Raw genomic sequence first — 22,481 nt, forward strand, 5'->3', positions numbered from 1 at the left:
ACTTATTTGTTTAGCTCTCTAGTGGAGTCACTAAGGCGGAGGCGGGGGGGGGCCGTCGGCTGATGAACGCAACCCACTGCCTCATGCGTGTGGGGGGGGGGCCGAGAGGCACCATGCAAACTAGTCACACAATGACTCTGTAGTTTCACATGTAAAGTGGAAATGCAAGTTATTTAAAAAAAAACCAAAGATGAGCAGGATGGAAGATGGTTCTGGTGCAACATGCTTCACATTGGCTAATAAAAAATAATACAAAATATAAACTGCTGTTCTTAGTCCACAAAAGAACAGCAGTTTATAATGATTATCACTACAACAATCATTTTATCCTCCGCATCCACAATTTCGAGGTAAAACACAGAATTACACTATATGATAGCAGCGTCCCTAGTTTGATTCTGGCCAATTCAGCCAAAATTAGCTTCTCAAATGTGAATATTTTCGTTATTTTTTTTAGTCTTTTATGACAGTAAACTGAACATCTTTGGCTTGTGGACTTTTTGTTGGGACAAAACAAGACATTTGAGGACGTCAAAACAGGGAAACAGCGATGAACCTTTTTTTTTTTTTACCGTTTTCTGACATTTTATAAACCGAACGATTAAGCGGTTTATCGAGAAAATTATCACAAATTAATCGATAATGAAAAATAATCCTCAGTGGCAGCCCTAAACCACAATGCAGCTTTTATTTTTGGTTGCAAAAGCCTCTGCAAACATCAAATTCTAGTGAAGTAGGCGTACTGCTTTCAGTGGCTTCTCTACACACTGGACCAGCACTTCATCTGCAGAAGTGTTTGCTTCAAGTGCATCAGTTAAATAATGATCATACACGAGTTCAGCAAACCCAGAAAATTGACTTCATTTTAATAAAACTATAACACACTTAACACACACACACGTGGACTAAGAGAAACATAGATGCATTTAGTGGCTACTGAGCAAAGGGAGTACATATATTACTCAACAGTAGTAAATGTGCAGTGATCTAATTGGTACTTTGATAGATTGATAAGAATAAATCAAACTTTGCCAGAAGAAGAGTTAATCTGCCTTTTCATTTTGTCTTCATGATTAAAAACAACAACAACAACAACAACTGTGTGTCATAAACCTGAACCCTCCAGATGAAGTCAGTAGCTCCAGTCAGAGACTGTCACTCCCAAAAGGTTTCACTTGTGTTGTCAGCTCATTCAAAAGAGGCATTGTGGGAGAAATTCCCCATCTTAAGTGCTCCCATGTTTGCTTTTGTGCCAAGCGAACCCACTCCGCTGACCTTTGGGAGACGGACCAATGAGATCCAGCGCCGCGTCCTGTGCTGCCCCTTCTCCTCTGAAAGCAGCCAGACAATGAAGAACAAGCTAATTAAACTGATGACAGCCTGACGGAGGGAGAGGGACCTCTTTCACTAAACTCTACCCACAGACGTAGAGAAGTAGGGCTGACCTGAATGCTTCAAAGCTTTGTTCCACGCCATGGTATTCCAACGGCAAAACCAGTATTCGATTATATACGGTGTATTTTTCCATTTTCAACTCCTTGCGTCGTCTCGAACCCTTTGCGCGCCCAATGCAACATCATAGAACATGTGACTAAAGCTTAGGCAGGACGTCCAAAAAGTCATCAAGCATCTGGATTAACTTCGAAATTTGTGAAGATGACCCCTAAAAAGCAGAGTGCCAGATGTGTTAAAGAACCTCTGCAACAAGGTTGTCAAATCACCTGAAAAATGTAAATAGTTTTTTCAGTTATACAAGTGACGCCACGCATTAAAACCTTTTTCGATTAGGCTATGGCTAATGTTAGCACGACTTGTACATGTGAGCAATATAGTTTTCAGTCTAAAGGCTGTAATTTATTTGATTTAGGCTAATTTCGGTGAACATGTTAACAGGTTAGGGCAGCCCCTCTCTGCAGCGAGGCCTCGAATAAATTTGAATAATTGCTGCTGAAGCTTCAAAGCTCCAAAAAAATGGTATTTGGGACAACCCAACATAAAACCAAGCTTGAACGCCAACAACAGACACCTTGAAGAAGAAACTACTGGTTTAAATAGAAATTTAGAAGAGTCAAAGGACTTCTGCAAAATGAAGTTAAGTCCAGCTCTACATTTTCACCTTTAAACACATTCTGTGATTCAGTGGTATTTGATGACAGCAGTTATTACCAGTTACATGTTGGTAACACCGGCAGCCTGCTGGTTGCGCTCATAACTATGTCAGGAATGTTTTCGGAGCTGGACAACACTTGTCTGTCTTGATTAGACTATTTTATTTGTTCAGTCCACCCCAAACACTTGAACTGTTGGACCAATTACGATGTAATGAGTAATGGGCCACGCTGCGCTGGATTACCGCCAGGGTGAAGGCGAGGCGGTGGAGGTGGGGAGGGTGTATACCGATGTATGGAGATGCAGTTTAGTTGGGAGCCATAATGATGAAAGGACATGATGGGAGGGGAAGCCATTTAAATGGGGGGGGGAGACACGTTCTTTTGCAGCAAGTTGTCACGCAAGCACGCAACCCGACATCCTGCTACTAATTATGTGTCAGCATCCATCAGGTGTACGTCTTACAGCTGAAGCATGCAAAGATCAAAGACGTGTATCACTGCACATCCTTTGGTCGTTTTTATGGCCTTTTTGACTGACATTTGATATTTTTGTATTGATACATGTGATTGTGACTTAATTTACTGGCTTTACTCAAAAACTAATGCAGAAATAGACTTTGTTCTGTTACTACATTTGCGTGTCTGCATAGTAGGACTATTTTCTTAATTGTTTGGTCTGTACAATGATGTGAAATTGTGAAAAATGCTCTTCATAACTTCCTACAGCCAAAGATGATGATATCAAATTGCATGTTTTGTCCAACAAACACTCAAAAAGCCAAAGTTATTCTTTTATTGTCACATAAGACAAAAGAAAAGCAGCAAATACTCATAATTCAGAATCTGGAACTGTTGGCATTTTTGCTTGAAAAATTACTTCAATGATTAATTATCTAAATAATTGCCTTTTTTCTCAGTTTTTCCTGACACTTCTATCTACAATTGTTGGTTCTGTGGAAAGGATATAAAAGAAACTACAGAGGCTGTATGGTGGAAGACAAGACAGTTTTCAGGGTCACAGTAACTTTGGCAACAGTCCCACACACACAATCTACTTTTAATTCTGCCGATTTGTTTCTTAGTTAACTTGTTTCCACATCCTTTTCTCAAACTGACCTGAATGAAGCATCTGTGACAAAGAGAAACTCAAACAGAGAGACTCTCTCTCTAGGTTCATCTACAGAGCAGCAGCCTTCCTGGAGGTGGCACTAATTCAGTGTGTTGTTCAAAAGCACTTCAGCAAGGGGCTTTTCCTCCCTTTTGTCCCAATCTTGCCTCTTTAAATCCTTTATTTTCACATCAAAATAAAGAAATGACACCAATCTCCTGTGTGAAAAGGAAAGTGACCATGACTGACACATTATAACTTAACTTCTGCAAATCACATAATAGCTATTGGCTCATTTTGAATGTAGAACCAGGCTGTTTTTAAAGGGAGGACTCTATGAAAATCAATCAACAGTCCCTCAAAAGCCCGTTTTTTTTTTTTTATCTCTAGGGGCAGCAGGCCCAGCTGTGCCATGGTCCAAGTCCTGGAGACAAAGACGGACGAGCATCACTGGGGGAGCGGGAACGACACCTGCCAGCATCAGAGGCTTTCAACCAGAACCTGAGCCTCCGAAAGATAAGATGTTTTCCACTGAATGTTTTATCTGAACCATTAAACCGCTTTCCTTGTGAGAGCCGTTGACCTTCAGCTGATTAAAATCTCATGATAAATGTCATCACTTAGAGGCAAACACAGAAGGCAGCGACTGATTGTGTGACCAACAGGTGACAGAAGAACTTGGATATAAGACGAGCGGATTTAAACCAAGCACATTAAAGCGATCCTAAATCACAAGCAGAGCAGATACAGACACTAAAAAGCCAGCCAATACTCTCGTCTCAATACATCTACTGAAATATGTCCATGTTTTTTTATGTTTTAAACAGAAACAGAGTTCTATGAAATGAGGATAGTCGGATTTAGTCGGATAAATCTATGAGCTTTTTTGATAATAAAAAGATTTCTGATATTTGTGGCGAAATCGTTTCCTTTAAATTGAATTACTGCAGGGTGATATAAATCTGTGCAAAAGTTTTGCATCAAATGAAACTTTGGTGAAGCCGTCTTGACAGTGTTGACCTGAACCATTGAGGCCAAATATTGGCACGCTATCGTAGCTTATTAGCTGTGTTGCACCGTCCTTTTATTAAACCCTCTTCTATCGGAGTATAAACTGAACAAAAGAGGAATAGTTTGCACACAGTTATGAGGGAGGAGCGAAGTGCAAACACACTTTTTTTTCCAAAATAAACTCTGTGACCTTACTGCCCTGTTAGCAACAAAAGCAAACTGATGATTAAAGGAAGGCAGGTAGGACGGACGGAGAGCATTTTTCTCCCTCTTCAATAACTCTTTGCTTGATGAAATTCTTTACTATCCTGAGAACAAAACACAAAAGGTGAGTCTATGGCGCAGTATAGAAATACAGTATATTAATTTAGAATAAAAACAAAAGGAGAAGGAGTTCCCAGATTAAGCATTGGGGATCAGTGTCGATAGGTACGCGCATTCACATCTCATTCACATCTCTGTCTGACGGATAATTGGTCGACTGAATGTGCTGCTGTTTTGTCCTGCTCACTAAACAAAGTCAGTCACTCTTCGAGGAGAGGAGTTAAGGTCTGCCCAAAAAGTCGCTATATTTGCCGTTACAAAAATAAACTAAATCTAGCAAGAAAGTCGCCAAATCGGCAACACTGTCAAGCTTCTAGCACAGCTTTATTATGAAGACGTGCAGATTAACTTTGCTGTGCAACTTTCTGATGCTCCCGGACCTTTATCCTTCATATGATTACTTCATTTGCTACTTTTTCTTTTATTTAAGGCAAAAACCTCAGGAGAAAAAAAAAGAAAAAAGAATCTAATTTAAATGTAATGTAAAACATATTCATGTCCATCTGTTGAGCACCTCGTCCCCAGCTGGCCCTGACGCTTGCTGGCTTTTGTGATCCTCTCAGTGTGCTCTCAGCTGGCCTCATTGTTTATCATGGCGGGGACAGGACTGCACTGCTTAATGTGGTGACATCAGTGGTTAGGCCTGATTAACTGGCTTCAATGTCATTTGTCATCAGGGATATCAAGCATGCTAATCTGAGGGTGTGGGGGGTGGGGGGTGGGGGTAGGACTAGCTGTTATCCCTGCTCACTGGCTGGGACGCCTTGTGTTGATAAAGCAACCAAACCGCAGCGATTAAGAGTCCATTGGACTTTGAGTACAAAAAAAAAAAACGCATTGTGGTATTCAGAGGAAGGAAAGATCATCTTATCTATAAAGATGGCAGCAACAGACATTTTTAGCAACTAATTCAGTAAACAACAAGAGGTGAAATAAGGTGACTGAAGCTCTGTAATCCTCTATTTACCCCTCATTAATTCACTATTTTCCCTCTCTAAACCTTTTCATCGAGATGAGCCACTTGTGTTTTTTTTTTTTTTTTCCAGAGGCAGAGCCCCAAAAAGAGGGGGAACCGAAGGATGGACTCGAGTATGTGAAAGAAAAGAAAGAAGACAAGAGAGAGGAGGAAGGGAGGGAGGGAGGAGGGAGGCAGAGAGTGCGGACTAATCCCATTAGAGTGGCAGCTAAATGATTTGTTCCACTGAGAGAAGGGGAGATAAAAAGGTGTGTGTGTGGGGGAGGAAGTTGGGGTCTGTTTTGGGGTATGACAGTAGCGAAGAGGCACAAACCACCTCCAGAAGGAAATCCATCTCTTTTTCTGTTCCGCTCCCCCCCACCCCCTCCTCTGTTAGCAGCCTGTCGTCCTCAATGACAGCGTTCAAAAGCTGTCCACACGCCACTTTATTCCCAAATTTACAAGTCTAATTTATTCCCATGGGGGAAGTGACAAGGATATGGTAGGAAAATAAAAAAGAGAAAGTCGCATAGATAGAGCCGGTCACATGACAAAGTCAGCCACAGTATGACAAAAGATTAAACTTTTTAAAACAAGCCTGAGGAAGTCGCTCTATCAGCCTAATGTATGAAACAAACACTCAAGATTAAGAACAAATATTATTTGATTAACAAGATTGGAAAGAGTGTCAACAAAACAGCTGAGAAGACAAAAAGCAACCACTTACTCACATGTATACATGGAAAAACACTATCAAACACAAACCACACACACTCAATCTCTGAAAAGGTGTGTCCTTCAACGCTGACAGACACTTGAGCAGTTTCCATTCTCCGAGAATGACAACAAAGAGGCTCCTGGTCAAGATACAGTAAAACTTCAAGAGCTTCAGGAAGTCGTTAAAAACAGCAAATGGGTGTTTGGCTCGGAGAGAGGACGAGCTACTTGACGCGAAGAAAGATAACAGCGGGACAGAAAGAAAGAGTGTAAAAAGAACACAAGAATACTTTTTAACCAATACTGAACTAGTTTCCTAAACAGACACGATGAGTTTTGAATGAAAACAATGAAAACGACACGTTAATTCATGGTAGAGGTGTAACACTTCACCTGAAACAGACCCCATCTCTAAAAAACACTCATGAAATAAAAGATTAACCTTTACGAAAAGTTGCCTTGATGCTTTATCGCACAACAAATACCATTTATTTAGGGAGTGTTGTTATTATTAAAGTCATCTATGAACTGAATTGATCATAATGTGAAATGAGTCAGGATTTGGATGGCTTATCACATCAACCTTTGTTCCATAACGAATTCCCAAGAAAACTGGAGGTCTGCTCCGACTCTCAGTTCTTTAAATAAAAACATAAGACTTTCCTGTTTGTCAATGTATTTTACTGTGTAAATTTGGAGCTTTTTATCCTCCTGTTTTATCTGTCTTATTCTATTTTAGCTTATTTTTATTTTCCATTTTATTTAACTCTTAAATTCTATGTAAATGTATTTTTATAAAGTCTTGTGTTTCTTTTACATTTTGTCTTAATTCCTTTCCCAGCAATCTACCCACCAATAAAACCGGCAGGTATTTAACGTTTTTTAAGATGCTTATATGCTGTTTTTGTTCCTTAAATAGATATTTATGTGTAAGAGAGAGAACATAATGATATTTAATTTTAATGTATAAATTCTCTGTTGAGGTACTATGAAAATTGCAGTTCAAGATGATGGTCACTTCTTCTTTGGTGTGTCTCACAATGTATAATTTGAAAGAAAATTGTAATGGATAGAAAAAACATTCACACATCATTATCAGAAATTTAAAGTCTGAATATGAAGTGTCAATATCAGCCTTGCTAAAAAGATTAGTAGATCAACAGAAAATTAATTGCTCACTATATTGATATTTAATATATCATCTATGTCATGTATCAAAAAAGGCCGATCCTTCGCTGGTTCCAGTCTTTCAAAATGTGAGGATTTGCTGCTTTTCTGTGTTTTATATAATTGAAAATATCTGCAGCCCTTGTTTTGTTTGTTCCTGCACTCTACTGGCACACTATGGACAAATTTAACTCTTTATACCATAATTATTTAATTCCATATCAGTCTATCAGTGTTTACAACATAGATTTTTCATAACTACAGTGTTTCTGATGTTATATCAACACAGATTACGGAGTAAGTAAAGGACATTTACTGAATTTTTACTTTACTTACAGTTGTCTACATCAACATAAAACCGTGCAAATAAAAAAATAACTCTTGCTCCATTATCTGTGTTTTTAAAAAGTGAAAATTCCCAGCCCTTGTTGAGCAGAGGAAGCTGTAATAACTGTGGGACTAACTAATGACTTCCGTGTCATCTTTTTCATTATCTTGGCTTCGGCTCGCGGTCACAAGGTCATAGGCTACGAAAACAGTAGCATGCCTTCATAGGTATAATGCAACACATTGTATTGTGTTGGCAGAGGAGGGGTGAGGGGGTGAGGAGGGGGGTGTCTTCCCAGTGGGAGTCATCCTGGTTTACAATAGCAGTAACATTCCACTGGAAACACTGTGGCATTATGGCTGTCCTCTGTTCGCCGGGAGGATCCCCACTTCCACCAAAACAAAGGGATTAGCTCACAGGGTATTCTGGGAATTTTCACCTTTAGGAATGTTTGAGAGGAGGAAAAAAAAAAACAACAGTTCTTTCACTGCTGTCAAAATTATTCAGCATAGCTTTTTATCGCTCACAAAAACTCATGTTTGGAAAATATTTTTTCAGGCTTTTACTGACGGCTTTAAACAGGGAACAAATATTTTCATTTCATGTGCTATTTTCCAACACTTACACAACAAGTGTAGAGGTGCAACAATTAGTCGATTAATCAATTAGGTGTCAACTATTAAATTAACGGTCAACTATTTTGATAAGTGATTAATTGCTTTGAGTCAGTAAGAAGAAAATTTCCATTTTTCTCATTTCTTCAGTCGTTTATGACAGTAAACTGAGAATCTTTGGGTGGGGACTGTTGGTCGGGACAATATAAGACATTTGAGGACGTCACCTTGAGTTGTGGGAAACAGTGATCAACATTTTTCACCATTATTTTATGGACCAAAATAATCAGCAAATGAATCAATAACGAAAATAATCGTTAGTTGCAGCCCTCAAAGAATGTTTAACTGCAGTGTAAGAATATGCATATAAAATATTTGTATTTGAATCTTATTTTCACCATTTTGTTGTTTTTTTCAATATTAGCACCTATTCCTTTTTTATTATTCAGAGTGTTTGTTTCGGTGAGTAGAGGGAAAACAAATTACTGCAAATGGACATTAATCCTTGTAATATCTAAACCAATCATATATGCTCTGGTGGTATTACAAAGCTGCTAATTTAACAGATAACTCTCACATTACAGCGGTTAAGACTCTTCTTGAAGATCTGTCAAGACAATCTGAGCAGCAAACTTACTTCCAAATGAACTGGGTTGGTGTAAGTTGGTGGATGTAGAAATGTACTTAATTGATGACAGATTTGCTTTGGCCATGTATAAAATTACTGCTCCCAATGAAGACACCACCTCTACCATTTTCATTGGCAAAAGTTTTTCTACATTGTCTACCATTCTCCATTTTAAGCTGCTACAGCCGACAACACAGCTTGAATTTCTGAGCAACATTCTGCTCATCTTCCACCTAAACTTTCAGGGAAATTCAACCATTTTTAAAAAGTACTTTGGAGAACAAAATGCTGTGAAAATATGAAATAATTTAGCTGTACGGCCTCATGTCAGCCTGATAGTGCACCATTTCCAAGCTAAACAATCCGGCTGCCAGACTGGATACAAATACCTTACTTTTCATTTTCCGACCATCAGACTCAATTAGTATCCCGTTAATTCCATAATTTACCCTCACATAAAATCTCTTACTCTTTTGTTTTCACATCAAAGATTATTTGTTACCTGAGCTGAGAAGTACTGTACTGTGTTATAAACATTTGGCCCAGATCAGCTTGATGATTCTGCATTAAAGCCATAGAAAAAACACATTTACCATAAATTCTAACATCACCAAGCCTCTCTAAAACAGTCAGCACCTGCCCTGAAGGCGCTGTCCATGAACAAATATTGACATGAGTGGTGACCCGTGCTTTGCTATTATTTCAGCGATGCTGGAGGGCAGGAACAATCAGCATTTGCCTGTGGAGAGGTTTGGTGGCAGATGTCACTGAATATGCAAACTAACCAGATGAGGGAGGAAGGGAGGGTAGTTGTATCAACAATGAGCTACAGATAAACTGGCACTGTCAAACGTTATTTATTACATCTGTGGTCAAAACTTGGCAAGGAAACATTATACTGCCATGCCCCGTTTTTGTTTAAACTGTCCACCAAAGATGAACTCATTGGAAAACTGATCCCAATCACTCAGCAACTCCAAAATGGCCAACATTAAATTCATAATGCAGGCTTTTTATTTTCAGACCAGTCAGCTTGATACACAACCACATACACAACATTTCAGTAGAAACTAAACACTCTTGTTGCGGTTTGTGAACTGCAATATACAGTAAACTCATCTTTCTATTGTTTCAAATATGAAAATATCTTTGGCTTAGTATATGCAGTACAGTACAAACTCCAGTTTCTTAAGAGCAAGTTTAACAACAGAATCTCAAGTTGTTGTGGAACTCGTCTTATTTGCCACTAACAATAAAAATATGCCAATCTGTAATTTAAGCTGGTAAAATATATTTATCAACACCCAAAACTGTTCTTTTTCCTTTTCCTTTCTTTTTTTTACAGAACAGCTGACAAAATACGCTTTGTAAAAAAAAAAAAAAAAAAAAAAAAAAAAACAATCTAACTTCAGCCTAATTTTCTGCCAGCCCCTTTGGTTAACCAGCTAGCTCCTGTTAGCCAAGTACCAAATCATGCTAAGTAAGCCAAGCCATCTCTAGCCTAGTTGTGCTAAATAGCTACATGGTGAGCCTACTTATTTCCTTTGGACTGTATTTTACAACATCCAGATGGCTAATTAACAGTTAGCTACTTTAGCATTGTTGTTGTGCAAGTTAGCTGGAGCAAATTATTTCATAATATATTGTTTAAATTTATATAATAAATGTTTTTTGGGGGTCCATATATAGCACCTGTTCAGTATGTCAAATCTTGAGCTGCAACTAACTTTTATTTTCATTATCAATTAATCTGTCGATTATTTTCTCACTTAATCGATTAGTTGATTGGTGTATAAAATACAAGAAAATGGTGAAAATTGTCAAAACATTTATAAAGCTGGAACCAGAGAATTTTGGCATTTTTTTCTTTTAAAAAAAAAAAAATGGCTCAAAACAATTAATCGAATAGTTGACGATTAATTTTCTGTGGCTTTACTAATCTGATCGCTGCAGCTCTACTCAAACCATGATGCTGCCCTGAGTCCTAAAGAGTTATAAAAGAGCAAGCACACTTTTCATTTGAATAAACAAAGCAGGCTGGCTTTCAACAGCTTGTAAAACTGGTTCAGTGATACAGCATCTCAGTGGCACGTGGACATCTTTTGAAGTTTTTAATCCATGCAGGAGTGAGGATGTCACGTGTGTGTGTGACTCCCTTTGTGAAGTGCTGGTAAATTACCCATCTTCAACAGTTTTGCATGCACATTATTCAAGCTGGTGGAAGGCAGTTTTGAAAATACAGATTTTGAAAATACAGCCCTCTTCCTGCAGTTCCCCCACCAGACAAGCACTTGCACATGCACACACTTCATACGTGCACGCAACGACAATTACTGCACTCACTCACACACACAACTTCCTCTCGAGGCGCGACAAGCTTTAGTAAACGGTAAACAGGGCCGCGTCTCACCTGTTCGAAGTCCGCCACAACAGGAATGAGTGACCCATCTCCCTGCTTGAATTTGCGTGATATCGCGTTTCACTTCTGGGAGGCGAGTTCACTCGCATTGAAAGTCTCTTGATACGGTGTTGTTGATAAGATTATGCGCTGTTCAGTTTCTCCTGCACTTCAGGCAATAGTCTGATGATAACATGTTGCTTTTCTTTCTGCTTTCTGTTGATATTTTCTTTTTGCAGAATTTGCAGAATTGCAGGAGGAGAGCAGCAGTGCCGTCACATCCTATCCATCAGTATCACACTGCTCGCCTGGCCTCCAAACTTTCTGTGTTGCAGACTCAGTTCATGCATAATGAGTGCTCGGGCAGAGCGCGCGCTGATAGGCAGGTAGACAGACAGTTAGCCCATCCAATCATTTTATTTGACCCAAATGAAACGACTGGACAGTCTTATTGCAGGCCTGCACCAGCCACAGATACCTGATTTTTTTATTTTTATCATCAGAGCATTTGATATATTGATTACTGTTGGGATGCACAGAGAATTTCAACAAATATAACAAAAAAAATGCTTCTAAAATACATTATCTACCCTAGCTTTAAAGCACACAGCCATAAGACTTTCCAGTAAATGAAGGATTATTGCAACTCCTCTCAATAAAAAGAGCTAATTAAGGATGATGAAAGCTGGAGATTTTTAACCGATAACATGAGTCATATTGTAGCAGCAGCAGCATCAATAAACATAACACAATCCCAATGATGTTACTGCATTAATAAAACATTTACAACACTTTTATGTCAACAAGGCATTATCCTGAACGATAACCATGTTGTTTCAGTTATAATTCACTCCCTGCGTAGATGTAGTTATATAACAACCCTTTTCCAGTCAGACATGATAGAAACTCATTTTGTATACAATTATGATCTAAAGGGCGATAATTATCTTTATCTAACATTATGTGATGTGGATTGCACTCTGCTTCCTTTAACTTGTCTCTGTTCTGTGGTTTCCGCTTTCCTCTGATGCATCTGAAGTCAATCATCATTTCTTACTGGGTGCACTATGTTTATACACACTACTTTGTAACTTTTTAAGTGTTTGAAATTATAAATCATATGGTATAGTGTATATACTATGCAGCACTCTGGAAGGAAGGAAAAATGTGTCCAAAGCATGTGCTGCACACATGGATGTTTTAAAGGAGGTGGATACGGTGCTGCCAGCTGCTAATTTCTCCCAGTGGCCACATGTGTTACTGCAGCAAAGACAACCATTACCAACAGCAAGCACTCAAGCTAACAAGCTACATGCTATTGATAAATTAAGAAAAAAAACTTGGATTGTGCATATGTCAGACCTGCTTGGTTTATTCTGTAGACTACTGAAGATATTCAAATTATGTTTTCATATGTGCAAAATATTCCTTGTAATGTTCTCTCTTATCTTTGACGAGTCTGGTATTTTTTATCTGGTTACCAAATAATCTCGTCATGGTGGCTTCCTTAACAGTTCCCACAATCAGCACATGCGTCGTTTCAATCTAACAGCAGTTTAGCTTTTCAATTCATGCTTAAAAAGAAAAAATCACATATCTATAAACACCACAAACAGTCCACACCAGAGTTTGCTTGAAAGCAGACCAGGATTCACCTTTTCAGGTGGTCTTGGGTGTTCATTTGGCCCTAACCCTAATGACTGCTTTCATGCCAGCCTTAACAAATCGAACAAAACAGACAAATGTACCACTTAAAGGGTGGTTTAGTCATTAAGTCATTTTCATTCTTTGTAATGTGGGTGTTTGTGAAGCCTTTTGAGACTAACACAGTAATTATAGGTTATACCAAAAAACAACAACTTGGCATAACTTGTTAAGATTCCTGAGAAATACCAATATTTCTCCCTCCAGCATAACCAACTTCATCTCCAGATCTCTATCACCTGGCAGAGCCACCTTGTGCTCTACGCTCCTCAGAGAGGAGCACGGGATAGGTCGGGGAACCTGTGGACGGTGTTGCCTTGGTGATCTGTCCCTCACTTTGTGGAAACTGAAACCTGAGAGGCTGCAGAGCCATTGTCAAGCTGACTTCACCACAGTGCAGTGATGAGGACTCAAGTCAAACACCGTGGACATCCTGCATTGCACTGACAGCAACGAACACATACAATTATCAGCAAAAAACCTTTATCACAATAAAATTGCAAACCATTACACATTCACTCAATCATCTTGGTGTTAATTTCAGAGTTCACACAAGATCACACAAGTATTTTCTCTCCGTAATTAAAATGGTATGTTGAAATACAGCCTCCTGCAAACGCAGCCGCATATTAAAACGCTCCCTATGTGGTATGCCGACGGCAGGCCTTCATGTGCACAGAAGCTTTAACCGGAGCAGATAAGATCAATGGTGTCACCAGGGAGTCAACCTCCACTGTAAACAAAGCCCCACTGATCGCAAGAGTTTAACAGTTTACTGAGAAATGCCCAACCTTCATCAGGAAGATGTTTATACACTGAATCAAAGGCACAGGGCTTTTCACAAGGATACGGAGTAGCCAGCCAATGGGAAAAAAGTAGCCAGCTATGGAGGTCCAGAGACATGCCTCGACCCCACCCCCCCCCCCCCCCCCAGAGAAAGATTTTGGCTCTAAAAGCCCAAATTTGGTGGCCTCTAGCACATTGTAATACCACTATTCCATCATACACACTCAAATTACAGTGTCAGGCTGAGGCAAAGCCAACATTTTCCTCATATCACATAAGCCTGTTACTTTGACAACATTGCCTGTCTTAGTGTTTGTTTGCAATGTATCTTAGAGATGGCTCTGCTATAAAAAGCGCAGTGTAAATAAAAGATCATTCATTCATTCATTAAGCCCAGAAACATGTGTGCGGCATATATGCAGAATGCAGTGCTTTCAGCATGCATGTAATACGCAATCATCAGGTTGCTGCCACCCGTGTTTTCCGTAGTAGCTCGTCTAATGAGGATGTCCCTCGTCTGTGCAATCAGCGCAATTCTTGTGTTTTGTCATCAATTATTTTGTTAATATTTGTCAAACACTGAAGACGACTCTCTACGCTCTCTACTCCCTCTCAGTCGAGTGCACACAAACACACACAGACATTCATATAGAGCATGATGTGAGAACGGGACTGATACAGATAGGCACTCTTCTCAATCATCATGTTCGCATTGTTAGTGGTCACAAATGTACATGCATAGAGAACTTGTTAATCAAAACTAATTTATTAGAATCAAGCTGAATCCAGCCAACTGGCCTAAAATTAGTAGTCAGCTGTTTGGCCGGCAGCCGGTGCTTATGGAAAATTCTGAAGGCATGTGGCCACAGACTGGTTTTATGAAAGACTTTCAACCAGGAAAACAGCTTTACCACAGATGTGAGGACTTCAGTCCATTCTTGTCTTCATCTGACTGTAGTAAATTACTACAAGTTTTGTCACATGACCAGTGGGAATCAGGTATTTACTTTAAAATAGAAGAAAAGTCCCCCAAACTGATAGATTGTCTGACATCTTTTTTGCTTCAAATTCAAAGAATTTGACAAAGAGTTGGTACCACATCTTAAAAGTGTTGACTTTAACGCATTAGACGCCTCATTTGGACGCTCAACGGCAGTGACGCTCATCCTTATCATGACATATTTTACAGCAAGTCTTCCCATTAAAGAACTTAGGAATGCTGCAACCTGTGTTGAAACGGCTATAAATTGTAATGTCACAAAAAAAGTGCCTAGCTTACTTCCACAAGGCCGCCTCCACAGACTTATCTTCCTCACTCAGCAGCTTGCAATAAATTACATAGATTTACAGTGAATCTAATAGGGCCATGTGTGTATTTTCAGGGGAATCGTGGTAGCGTAGTGTTCAGACATGTCCCCAATCCCCAGCCGTATTCTGAACATATAACAAGACTGTTTAATCAGGTTTACAGCAGCCTGAAATTGGTCGGCTAGTTTCGTAATTTTTGGGATTAGGAAGACAGACCACTGACTAGTAATGTCTTCACATGCATGCACAGAATTCACAACTGTAGTCATTGTGGTGGGTTCAGGTGCACTTTTAAAATAAGAGGTGAAGTGACAAATCCATCGGTCTTGGTCTAGTTTTTTGAAGTCAGCTCGGTACTTTAGGGCCCTTCGGTTTACAAGTGTGATAAATACGTCATTGAATGTGTCTTAGGTCACTTTCACATCTATAATTTAGTTATTTGGTTGCCTTTTGGCTCTGGTCTGTTTTGTGCCCACTCTGGCATTTTAAGAGCAAACCAAGAAGAGTAAACATGAGGTTACATACATTCACTGGACGGTTTTGGTGACTGTCATCCTAAGTCGTGAAGGCTACATGGACCCACGCTGGGAAATCAAATTCTGGTGAGTGACAGTAAGTCATGCTGCACTTTACTGAAACTGATGTATTTATTTATAGTCTTTTAGCTTTTCAAATTCATACTACAATCACATATCTCCAGTCATAAAATCCTGTGGTTGGCCTGCTTTGCTTTCACACCATAAACTCACGGCACCAGAGCCCGCAACTTTCACATCAACCTAAACAAACTAAACAAAACTGGTAGTTGGTTTAAACTACACCAAAACAGGTTAAGTGTGAAAGCACCCTCAAAACAAGGAATATCAGCTAGTGTCCTCTTTTTTTTTTTTTTTTAAAAAAAGGCATTTTTACACAGCCAGACATGGCAACAAACCAAGATGAGCCCCAGCAGGCCTCGAGGGGGTCAGAGTGACTGGATCTTCACTGGGAATGTGTAAAGCAGCAGCTGTAGACACAACAGACACCCCCCCTCACCCCCGAAACCTTGACCAGACCCTCAAACCCAGTGAACACCATCTTACAGATATCAACTGAGCTGCTCTCATTCACCGGTTTTTCCTCCATATACTAGACTTCAGGCAATCACTTCGATACGAACAGCAACAGAGTTTGATGTCACTCTATTTAACAATCTAGAAAACAGAATTGATGCCACAGTGGGTGTTTCTGGGCAGAAAAACTTTCCATACATGCACGTTCCAAGTGGATAATCTTATGAAAGAAAAAAACGATTGCACACCGTTAGATGATGTGCACAGTTATGTGAGTGATAACTGCATTTTTTCCTGTTTTCTCTGGAGGTTTGCAGTTATCTTTTGCACAGAGATAAGAATCCAGTGCTGAATTCCGCTGTTGCACTGAGCATGCAAACTGTGAATAAAGCAAAAAAGAAAAAAGAAAAAAGGTTTTGGCATCGGCAGGTTATATGAATTCAAAACAAGCAATTCGCAAACTGAAGACATCTACGGAAAACAATGCAACAGTTGTATTGGTGACTGCAGACGGCCTTACCGACTCCGGAACATATCTTGCACTCACCTTACTCAGTTCCTAAAAGTCTCAAAAGTTATTTTGTGGAATGCATTTCCCCTCAGCTGTGACTCACAGACGGCTCCCAGTTCAACCAGAGAGAAAACATCCCGGAGAGAAATGAGGGATTAACATGGAGACGTCACCCGGCGCTGTCTCACACGGCAGAGCATTGGGCCAATCACAACACAGCCACACAACCACCAAACACACACACATTGTAACCTGACAATACCAGCCAGTGAGGGAGACTGTAATATGAGCAGCCTGGTGACTAGAGGGCTGAGGCTCTGGGGTTCTCTCAGCCGTAAACAGTGGCATCCCTGGCAGGAGACAAATTCAACGGCTCTTTCTGTGGTGTAGGAATTAATGCAAGTGTGGAGAAATCGGAGGTGTTTCCACTCACCTTCGGGTAAAAAGCTGTAACAAAGCGAGCTGCAAAAGTACTTCTTACCTCTCATTAAAGTGACATTCCACCCAGTTTATCCTTTGAGTATGAAACACATCACCTGTGGGCCTCAAATGAGGTTGTAAACTCTTTTCAGTTCATAGTTTTCTGCTTCATGGGTGAGAAGAGGCTGTGGTCAACAAATAGAAAGGATTCTAATAGTGACTAAAACAAGAGCTGCGAGTAAAAACTGTTTTCATTATTGATTAATTTGCGGATTTTCTCAATAATCTATTAAAAAAAGGACAATAAAATGATCCATCAACAACCCAAAAGGGGTTAACTATTATGGGAGACTAAGAAAACCAGCAAATATCCACATTCAAGAAACAAGAACAAGTGAATCTTTTCAATGTTTGGTTAAAGAAAATGACTACAACAAATAATCAGTTATTAAAATTCAAACATGTAAGACAACTTCTTAAAAAGAAAGGTTCAACGTTTTGGGGCAAACACTTATTTGCTTTCTTACCAAGATATCATTGTTATCAATATTCTTATCTATATGTCTGTGTGTACTTGTACGGCGCTGGAGTGAGGACCAGTTTGTCGAGCTTAGCATAAAGCTATATAGTGAAATCTTATCTTGTTGGTTTTAGCCACTGTACATGAACAGAAATGTAAAAAAAAAATGGTAGTGGGAGCTTTGTGTTGCTGCCCTTTCTTGCCAAAAAACAAGCAGGGTGCAGTTACTGTGCATTGTAACCCTTAAGTCTTGTCCTCTCAGTGAGGTTGCCAGGTTTGGTAGCATTGCACCTGTATAATTTCATTGAGTGTTAATAACTACCTGTCTTGACTGTGGGAGTGACATGACCGTTAATCAATTGCATACAACTGGAACACAAACAAGCATGATTCTGCTTGCAAGAACAACATGCTTTAAAAGAAAAATGTAAACATGTTACGATCAGATTACTGGGATACGCCTCCACTGAAAGTTTAACTACATAGAGCTGCAACAATTGGTCAATTAATTGATTAGAAAATTATGTGGCAACTATTTGGATGATAAATTAATAAATGAATAATTGTTTAAGCCATTTTTTAAGCAAAAATTCACTGGATCCATCTTCCCAAATGTGAATATTTTCATACTCCTCAAGGATGATAAACTGATTATCTTTGGGTTTTTGGACTGTTGGTTGCCAACAACAACAAGACATTTTGGAAAGTCACCATGGACTCTGGGAATTTGTGAACATTTTTTGCAGTTGGCTGACATTTTACAGACCACACGAATAATTGATTAATCAAGAAAATAATCTTTCAATTAATCAATGATGAAAATGATTGTTAGTTGCAGCCCTAAAACTATATACTGACTTTCACTTAGTCTTACGGGGTGGGTAGAGTTTCTATGAACATTTTGAGACTTTTTTTTCCAGCTGTGAAATTTACAGAGATCCATTGTGAGCGACATGAATCCAAACTGACCTCAGCCTTCGTTCTCTGTGAGGAAGCAAACTACAAAGCCGCCTTTTAAGCCCACAGAAGGTGAGCATGCTTTGAGATTTTAAGTGGAGTAACAGCATCTACTTACCTACCTATGAGCCCATATGGAAGTAACTAATCAAACATACAAATCATCACCCAAACAGCTGCATGTGAGCACATTGTTGAGCATCATAGATTAAGGTTAAAGCGATGAGCAGGATGCAGTTAAGTGACTTCTCATTACATACTATAATTACTGGAGATTGCTGGTAACCTTTTTCAGTTCTCTTGCTATGTTTCGGAGAGAAGTGTCACTCTGTAGCATGCCCTTGTTTAACTTTTGAGGACAAAAATATTTCATAAACGTGTATTATATGTAAGGGAAGATAAAACTGTTATAATTAGGATATGGTGCTTGTGGTAAACAAAGCTTGCACGCCACCTGTTTACGGCCGGTTAGTTCTCCTGATGAGGGTTGAGTTCACGCTAAATTCAAGCAGACTGCCCAGACTGCCTTCCTGTGGAATGCTTCAACTTGACAGGCAAAGTCTGTGCATGCCTGCATAGCTGAGGGATTATCACAGTATCAATTGAGCCCTGAATTCCCTTTGCACCTGCCTTGTCCTGCTTAACGTATAAGAAACAGGATGGATTTTTGAAGATTCGCCTTTCGTTCACAAGTAGTACAGAAAGGAAAATGGCAAAGTGACACTTCCCTCTGACATAAACAGCTATAGATGGTTTATATACATGTTGAATGTTTTCAAATCTCTATATTTCTGCAGTACTACAGAGCCACCAAAGTATTGTGGTAATCTAGTGGTGAGAATAAATGAACCAGTAAAACTCCTGTTTTAATTGCTGCCAAAGGTGGTGGATGCCGGGGTTACAGGGAAGCAGCACTGTGGCTCAGTGGTTAGCACTGTTGCCTCACAGCAAGAAGGTCCTGGGTTTGAACCTCTGCTGTCCCAGGTCCTTTCTGTGTGGGCTTTGCATGTTCTTCCCATGCTTGCGTCGGTTTTCGCCAGGTGCTCTGGTTCCCCCAAAAACTATCAGACATGTATATTAGGGTTAATACTCCTGTCTGTGCCCCTGAACGAGACACTGGCAAAAGAACTAGAGTTGGTCTCCAGGCGCTGCACTACGGCTGCCCACTGTTCCCAGTGTGTATATAGGATGGGTCAATAGAGGATAAGTTTCCCCATGGGGATCAATAAAGTACTTCTTCTTCTTCTAGAGGGACAATAAGCTGCACTATGAGTAAGACAACCCGTCACTGATGCAGCTGGTCCGTGATTCTCATCAAGAAGCATTTTGACAGTGTTGCATTGGATGATAATAAAAGAGCCAAACTGTTGCATTCAGTGACATATTTTTCATTACAATTAGGGCTGCAACTAACGATTATTTTCATTATTGATTTATCTATTCAGTTGTTTGGTCTTTAAAATTTCTGAAAATGGCAATCACTGTTTCCAAGACAGATGCAACCTAAAATGTCCAAAAATATTCAGTTTACCATCATAAAGACTATGACAGTAGATAGCAGGTATAGTAGATCTGTTGGTGCACATATTACTTCATGAAACCACAAAAATAGCCAAAACTATGGTAGCCATATGTACTTTTGGCCTGGTTGGAAAAGGAAAACTGCACAAGTGATACTATAATCCTTGATAACAAAATTACATTGGAGCACTTTATTGCTACTGACTCAATGCTACTTCAAATCTGTTCCCACTTAAATGAAGAAAGGTTTTTTGTGGATCTCCTAAACAACAAAACCAAACTGTGTGACTGCCAAATACATTAGCAGATTTGTGCAATCGGCAGATATATAAAAATTAGTGTATATGCGAGTAAAACAAGTTTTATAAGCTGCATTTTTATGCTTATCCTACTTTGATTTTTCTGGTTTTTGGGGGAGGTTTGCTGCATTGCTTCTTTTCATTATTTATAAAGGATTTCATGTCCAGCAAAGTTTACTGTTGTTGTAAACTGTCACCGTACTACAAAAGTAAAAACTATAGTAAAAATATACTAATAAAGTTTGTTGTTAAACTGCACTTCTGCTTCACTGCATCTTCCTCACTAAACACCGAGACGGATAATTACCAAAAATATTTGCTTATGTTAAATGTTTATGAATTTCAGCTGATATATCATCAGATATATCTTTTAAACATGCTGATAAGTCTGATATTGGTTGGGCTCTGGTGAAAATGCAGCTGTTCTCTATCATTTCCATCAGTTCCACAGACATTGCTGTGAGGAGAAACAGGAATGTTTTTGTGGCTGTGGTTAGAACTTTCTATGTGATAGCTTGACCATTTTTTAAATCCATCTATATTCTCTCTTAAACATGGGTAAGGCAATGCAAGATAATTGAGTGTTTTGGGGTTCCCTGCCTCACCACACTGTTTTTTTCTGCCACTCCTCTCCCTTGTGGTGAAAATATCAAAACAGCAAGCCTTGTCAAGCAGTGTGCGTTTTCTTCAGGGCATCTTCTCAGTCTGTAATTAAATCACATATCATACCAGTATCTTTATCATAACCATGAAAAAACTAAAAAGTACAATGTCATTTCCACCACTGCACTAACTGCCAGAACTGACGTGGTCAAAATATTTTATTAAAGCCAAAGACATTCGGAAAAATGTTTTTCAGGCAACATTTAAGCTGCTGTATGATGAGGGTTAAAATATCCAAACACCTCAAAATGAAATCACTCAAAAGAAATGAAAAGAAATTCATCTGTAAGTCTGCAAAATCCTCATCAATTCATGACTCTCAATTAAAACAAAATTAACTTCAAATGTTAATGATCCCTACTGATCATTTCTGATATAAAGAGCACATGATAACAGAGTAGGCATGAATGAAAGAAAGGGATTAACATACCAGGAAACAAAACATCATTGTGAAACACACTTCAAGGTTTAGCTGGGGTTAATCCCAGCTACACAGAGAAATACCTTCACTCCTTCACGTTCGCTGCAACAATATCCTTCCCTACAGAAATCTCACACAAGTCGAAGCATGCAGGACTGAATCAGATAACAATTCTCTATATGGTTGGAACGACTAACAGATGAAAGTATATCCAGGTCGTGAGACGTCAACATTTCGGTTCAATTTAGTGGACATATTTAGCTTTGCACATGTTTCTGGGTGTACTATCATGCAGCGGTAGTGATGATAAATGATGAACCAGCTGAATCAGAATCTGCAAGAACTTTGCTTAATTTAGTTCAGAGCCTCAGCAGATGGCAGTGATGAGGACCTCAGCAGGGCTTCAGGCAAAGGAAGCAATCAAGTTTACCATCAGCAAGACGACAGCTTCCTCTCAACAAGCTTTTTTTGTTGGACAAAAAGGAAGAAACAGAGCAGTTTAACAAGCAGTGAAACTGTGAAAGAGTCGGTCTTGTCATCATTCGATACTACACTGAATTCCTGAGTTTTGGTAACAACCATGACACCTCTTTAATACCTGATTTTGAGAAATCTAAACTTTAACAAAAATGTTTTCTTCAACTTTTCAAATGTTAAACGTTTAAACAGAAGTTACGAGAACTTTGCCTGAATAAAGTCATCTAAAATTTGCAAACATTTGATTTAAATCAGGAGCTAATTCATCAAAGAACACGTAAACAAGATTACAAATATAACCAGATATTTAATCCCAACTTTAGTATGTGAAAGTTTGATAGTTTGTGCAATGTAAACATTTTTCATTGGTACCAAAAACATATTGATCTGTAGATTATTTTCTCTATTCATCAATCAGTTGTTTGGTCCATAAATTGTCAGAAAATGGTGAAAAATGTAGATCACTGTTTCCCAGAACCCA

The 22,481-nt window shown here is 39.1% G+C and overlaps 1 protein-coding gene across 3 annotated transcripts in view; it reads right to left on the reverse strand.

Moving 5' to 3' along the window:
• Nucleotides 1-22,481, reverse strand: part of kank1a (KN motif and ankyrin repeat domains 1a) — a 68,234-nt gene that overhangs the window by 40,949 nt on the left and 4,804 nt on the right. The window contains exon 1 of one of the 3 annotated variants that reach the window (XM_042420696.1): nucleotides 16,759-16,830. The exons of the other annotated variants lie outside the window; for them this stretch is intronic. The gene's annotated coding sequence lies outside the window, so the exon portion shown is untranslated. Of the gene's footprint in view, nucleotides 1-16,758; nucleotides 16,831-22,481 lie in introns of those variants that run through there. 3 annotated transcript variants of the gene reach the window in all.

The sequence above is a fragment of the Thunnus maccoyii genome, chromosome 9 (assembly GCF_910596095.1).
Source record: "Thunnus maccoyii chromosome 9, fThuMac1.1, whole genome shotgun sequence".
Classification (NCBI taxonomy): domain Eukaryota; kingdom Metazoa; phylum Chordata; class Actinopteri; order Scombriformes; family Scombridae; genus Thunnus; species Thunnus maccoyii.